General features: G+C 37.1%; 1 long non-coding RNA gene across 1 annotated transcript; it reads right to left on the bottom strand.

The window, feature by feature from the left end:
• Nucleotides 1-5,533: 5,533 nt before the first annotated feature.
• On the bottom strand, nucleotides 5,534-6,458 carry LOC111390529. Its single transcript, XR_002701930.1, has 2 exons — nucleotides 6,317-6,458; nucleotides 5,534-6,227 (listed from the first exon to the last, which is right to left on the bottom strand). It is a non-coding gene; the product is annotated as an uncharacterized LOC111390529 (long non-coding RNA).

Genomic DNA, 6,458 nt, shown 5'->3' with positions numbered 1-6,458 from the left:
TAGGAATTTTTCATCAAATTTCGTGTAGATTATGTAACTAAATATCCATTTCCAATGAGAATACGATATTTAAAATTGCGAAATTAATGATGCTTCCTTGTGGAGAATATATTAGCCGAAGGGGCAGTAATTAAAATTTTTCATCAACTTTTTTCATCAAATGTCATGTAAGAAATGTTTGTTTTACAGAAATTTCAAGTCAAAATTTCCATATATAGTTGTTGTGCTGTATTTGGTTTTCATGTGGCTGAACATTGTTAATTATTTGGAGAGTTGTAGACAACAGCAACGTTGTGACAACGAAAAGTTAGGAAGAGATGGAGAGTTTGTGTCGGAGGTAGGCATGATATTCACGAATGAAAAAGAGTTGTTTGATTTCTATAAAAGATATGCTTACACCGTTGGCTTTTCTATGAGGAGAAGGAATTCAAAAAAGAACAACGATGGCGTGATTAGATATGTGACGTTCACATGTAGTCGTGAAGGCCAAACGGACAGTAATACAACCATTGTTTGAAGCCACAACCAACAAGTCAAACAAATTGTAAAGCTAGGATATCTACATCTACAAATAACCTTCGAAGATGGGGAATTAACACTGTCCACTTGGAACACAATCATAACACTAGTTCTTCCAAGTCTAGGTTGTATCAATGCAACCGCGAAATGAGTGCAATTGTGAAAAGGAAGCTTGAATTGAACGATATGGCAAGAATTTCTTTGCACAAAAGTTTCAATTTCACAGTTGTAGAAGCAGGTGGGTACGAGGATATGACGTATGTTGAGAGAGATTGTCAAAACTATATCGAACAAGTGAGACGTTATGACTTGGAGAAGGGGATGCTGCAGCTCTACAATCATACATTTCGAGGATGCAAGCAAGGTGCCCAAGATTCTACTTTAGTATAGATTTGGATGATAAGTCACGGCCCGAAAATGTATTTTGGGCATATAATAGGTCCATGCAAGCATACAAAGAGTTCAGTGATGTTGTCACATTTGACATTAGTATCTCACGAATAAGTATGACATGTTGTTTACACCTTTTATTGGAGTGAATCATCATAGACAATCAACACTGCTTAGCTGTGGTTTGTTATCAAATGAGAATACACGCACGTTTGTGTGGCTGTTTAGGACATGGCTCCAGTGCATGCATGGGTAACCTTCCCATAGAATAATTACTAATCAAGATAAGGCCATGCAAAATGCGATTGAGATTGTCTTTCCGAGTACAAAGCACAAATGGTGTTTGTTGCACATCATCAAGAAGTTTCCAGAAAAGTTTGGCTATCACATTGATAAAAGTTCAATATTTTCATGTATGCATGGATTAGTATACGATTCATAGATTGATGATGAATTCGAAAAAGGCTAGATGGCTATGATCGATAGGTTTGACTTGCACGATAATGATTTGTTGTCAGGCTTGTATGAGAAGAGACGTCGTTAAGTAACTTGCTTTTTTTAGACCATTTCTAGGTAGGAATGTCCACGACGTAATGATATGAGAGTATGAATGCATTCTTCGACGGATATATCTATTCGAAGACCTCATTAAAGCAGTTTGCCGAATGGTACGAAAGGGCACTACGGAGTAAGGTCGAAAAGGAGTTTCAGGCTGATTTCAAGTCATACTCGCAATTTATACCGTGCGCAACAACATTTGAAATGGAGATGCAAATTTCAATCAGTTTACATTATTTCAAAGTTCAAGAAAGTGCAAGATGAGTTCACAGGGAAGTTTATTGCGATGTCATTTCAGTTTCAGATGGTTATTTTGGGACGACATATGAGGTTCGAGAGTCTGTTACATGTCCCAGTGGCAAGAAGAAAAAACGTTCATTTTCTCTTATCGGAACAAGACATGTAAAGTTATTTGTAGCTACCATCTGTTTGAGTTTCATGGAATTATTTGTATGCATGCGATCACAGTCTTAGATCGAAATGATGTCATTAGAATGCCAAAGAAGTGCATAGTACGAAGATAGAGGAAAGATATTAGTAGAGCCCACACAAAAGGTTGCAGTGAACTATGATGGGCTAGTTAGTACTCTTGAATAGATGATGTACGATGATATGTGTTAGGCATTTTCAGAGGTGGCAGACCTTGCTGCAAACGATGAAAGGCGAGCACATGCAATAATGGAGCGGATAAAATGTCAAGCTGCAGAGCTAAGGTCTTCGAAGTCTAGTAGTGGTAGCGATGTTCTTTCCCAGGCAACTTTTCATATAGCAAGTCAATGTACTTTGATTCACAAAATACTATTGGAGCGAGCATATTAGATCCCAAATCATGGAAGCTTCATGGAAACTACGGAAAAAAGCCCATTGGACTCAACTTCAAAAAAAGCAAAGGTATGTTGGTCTATTAACCTTTTCAGCCACAAAGGACATCCACTACCAATTCAAGATCTGCCATTTAATTGCATTAATTATATATAAAAGTATTTATGTCCAAAGTCGATTGGACCTAGGGCATAATACTTACATCAACTTCAAAAAAAGCAAAGGTATGTTGGTCTATTAACCTTTTCAGCCACAAAGGACATCCACTACCAATTCGTTTCGATTCCCATCCAATAGATCTCATTGTGTTTGGTTAGGAATTGTGATAGGATTGTACCTTTTGTCAGATCTGCAATCTTTTTGCTTTTGATTACTAATCAAGATAAGGCCATGCAAAATGCGATTGAGATTGTCTTTCCGAGTACAAAGCACAAATGGTGTTTGTTGCACATCATCAAGAAGTTTCCAGAAAAGTTTGGCTATCACATTGATAAAAGTTCAATATTTTCATGTATGCATGGATTAGTATACGATTCATAGATTGATGATGAATTCGAAAAAGGCTAGATGGCTATGATCGATAGGTTTGACTTGCACGATAATGATTTGTTGTCAGGCTTGTATGAGAAGAGACGTCGTTAAGTAACTTGCTTTTTTTAGACCATTTCTAGGTAGGAATGTCCACGACGTAATGATATGAGAGTATGAATGCATTCTTCGACGGATATATCTATTCGAAGACCTCATTAAAGCAGTTTGCCGAATGGTACGAAAGGGCACTACGGAGTAAGGTCGAAAAGGAGTTTCAGGCTGATTTCAAGTCATACTCGCAATTTATACCGTGCGCAACAACATTTGAAATGGAGATGCAAATTTCAATCAGTTTACATTATTTCAAAGTTCAAGAAAGTGCAAGATGAGTTCACAGGGAAGTTTATTGCGATGTCATTTCAGTTTCAGATGGTTATTTTGGGACGACATATGAGGTTCGAGAGTCTGTTACATGTCCCAGTGGCAAGAAGAAAAAACGTTCATTTTCTCTTATCGGAACAAGACATGTAAAGTTATTTGTAGCTACCATCTGTTTGAGTTTCATGGAATTATTTGTATGCATGCGATCACAGTCTTAGATCGAAATGATGTCATTAGAATGCCAAAGAAATGCATAGTGCGAAGATAGAGGAAAGATATTAGTAGAGCCCACACAAAAGGTTGCAGTGAACTATGATGGGCTAGTTAGTACTCTTGAATAGATGATGTACGATGATATGTGTTAGGCATTTTCAGAGGTGGCAGACCTTGCTGCAAACGATGAAAGGCGAGCACATGCAATAATGGAGCGGATAAAATGTCAAGCTGCAGAGCTAAGGTCTTCGAAGTCTAGTAGTGGTAGCGATGTTCTTTCCCAGGCAACTTTTCATATAGCAAGTCAATGTACTTTGATTCACAAAATACTATTGGAGCGAGCATATTAGATCCCAAATCATGGAAGCTTCATGGAAACTACGGAAAAAAGCCCATTGGACTCAACTTCAAAAAAAGCAAAGGTATGTTGGTCTATTAACCTTTTCAGCCACAAAGGACATCCACTACCAATTCATTTACGGTTCGATGTATATGCAAGGTACTTCGACTAAATGCAGAGAAAAGAGACAAAGAGATATTCATGTTGATATAGATGCCGCTGCACCAGTTGTCCATTTCACTCCACAAGTTCAATGTTCGCAGCCGACTCCATTCTCATTTTCACAATTGTTGTTGGTTAGTATATAGATTTTATTTAATTGTACGCTTTTTTGAAGTTGTATTCATGTTATTATTTGATGTAGGGTGACATAGAAAGCCAAGTGTTTACCCACCAATTTCCTTCATCTACTTTGATGCCCCCGTCATCTACTAACATCACATTCAAAAAGCAAGGTGAACACACTTTACTGCCATATTGCACGTTAGGTTCTTCTGGTCCATACTTTGGTCGGCCATATTTACCACAGCCAGGTGCCACGGCTATTGGATTGGATCAGATGGGTGTTCAATTTTGTCGAGGTACAAGTTTTTCCTTAATTTCTTATTTTATGACCTTTACATACGATGTTTTTTTTTAGTTATGCTTGGCTCTTTTTTAATTTTTGGTAATCGAGATCCCAATTATACTCCATGTTTATATCACTTACCTCCGTATAATATATAGTCTGTTTAATATTTCTAGCTGTACTTTTGATTAGCTAAGTTTGACAAAGAGATTTGATCAATGGGAATTTTAAAACTATAGTTAAAGTACTCTAATATTATTGTTAATTTTTGATAAGAATCTCTTCCTTGGAAAATTGAGCATATCCTACCTCTTTCCCGTTCCACGTAATGTGAGTCTTTTGGGCTTTGGAGTCTTAATTTTGTGTAGGTGCAGCACTTACCTGATGTTTTTATTGGATAAAACATATGTTACAAATTTACTTTTTTGTACTCATAAAAAGGGCCGGTTGAAAGTTTTGCCAGTCTGCCACCCCATATTTTTTATGCATAGTTTATTGACGGTGGACTTATATGGGTTTTCCTGTACTGGGACTTTATTCAAAGAGCAAAACCAACAGCTTTCCATTGTGTTGTTGTTTTTATTATCAGGTAAATGCCATAGATTCTTCCCCCAGAGCTTCATACATTGCTAATCCTTCCAATGCCCCCCATAATCGGCCGTGATGTATGTTCACAACGATAAAGGAAGCTCATACAACAAGTGACGTGACGGTTGAACTATTAAGAAAAGATTCCTTTGGTGGCCGAACACCGTAATGCAAAAATCTGGAGGAACCTTTTTATGCTCACTATTTTTTTCATATTTTCTTTTTCAAGTTAGTGTTGTCTGTACTATTTTGGGTTCGAACACTTCTATGAAGTATATAAAATCTTTACATTCCATTGGCTATTGTTGGATATGGTTTCATATGAGTTCTCACTTATTATAGAAACCACAAGCAATAGTTCACCAGTAAACAATGCTTGCACCATCAGATATGAAAAGAAATGATGTAATGCTGTGTTCAACGGGAAAGCTAAGGCAGTGTTTCATTGTCACAATAATCAACTGACTTAGGCCAAACTAAAATGTCCAGACCTAATTTAAGCACATGGGGTGAAAACATAATTATCAACCTCCCAGAACTGCTAAAAACATATAAGAGCTGTACATGTACGCTAGTCTATAAAATTATCACATCCAAGAGATATCTTGCCATCAACAGCATTGTCCACAAATTCCAAGTGACATCCAGTAATTTTTAACTTCATTCGTTCTCTTCCATGAAGAGTTACAAGCATTTCACAACATAAACTAATAGCCATAGAAGAAGAAGGGGCCCATACCCATAGCAGTCATGAAATCCTTACAAACTATCATTGAAAATAACTGAAGACTACCATACGGCAAGAGCAAAAGTTATCTCTACAAAATATAAGTCTACCGTGCCATTAAAGGATCATAGTTTCCAACAAAAAACACATAGTTTAAAAAACAGCAAATCCCAGTCTTTCTATACACATGAATCATGGCCTTCTCCTTTGCTGTTCACGTCCGTGCTTCGCTTTTCCTTACAGAATGTCACGTTCAATGAAATCTCAATGTCTCATTTTTCAGCTATTTGAGCTAGACTATCGAACATGGTTGGCAAATCTTCAACTTCTTTGATGGGTGCAGGATTAATTGACTCATTAATATTATTTGATTCATCGCTTGATTCTTCATTCACAACCCAATCAAAATTCCACAATTATTACTGCAGGTTTTGAATAATCGTCCTCTGTTATTAGTCTCGCGTTCAACCTCAAAACATTTCTGCAATCCTTATGCACACCATGGACATCATCGTTTTATCGGTTAATCCCTAAAGAAGTGCTTCATGCTTCTATAGCCATGACAAACACCAGCATTCTGTCCTCCCATCCTGGACAGAAAATCAGCAAATAAAATCAGGAAGAAAAATTCTAGATCAATCCCTTAGTTTTCAAAGTTCTCTATCTCAGCCAATCCAACCTTTTTCATAGATTCTAAATAACAATGCATATGCCTCCAACAATCTTTCATCCAATGCATATATTATTCTATTGATTACGAAAGCCTGATGACGTAGTACTACAAATCGCGAGTACTTCCTGTAAGTGTTATGCCCTAGATC

Source organism: Olea europaea, chromosome 3, assembly GCF_002742605.1.
Source record: "Olea europaea var. sylvestris chromosome 3, O_europaea_v1, whole genome shotgun sequence".
NCBI lineage: Eukaryota > Viridiplantae > Streptophyta > Magnoliopsida > Lamiales > Oleaceae > Olea > Olea europaea.
The sequence above is the reverse complement of the archived record's forward strand: the minus strand, read 5'-3'. Positions and strand labels throughout refer to the sequence as shown.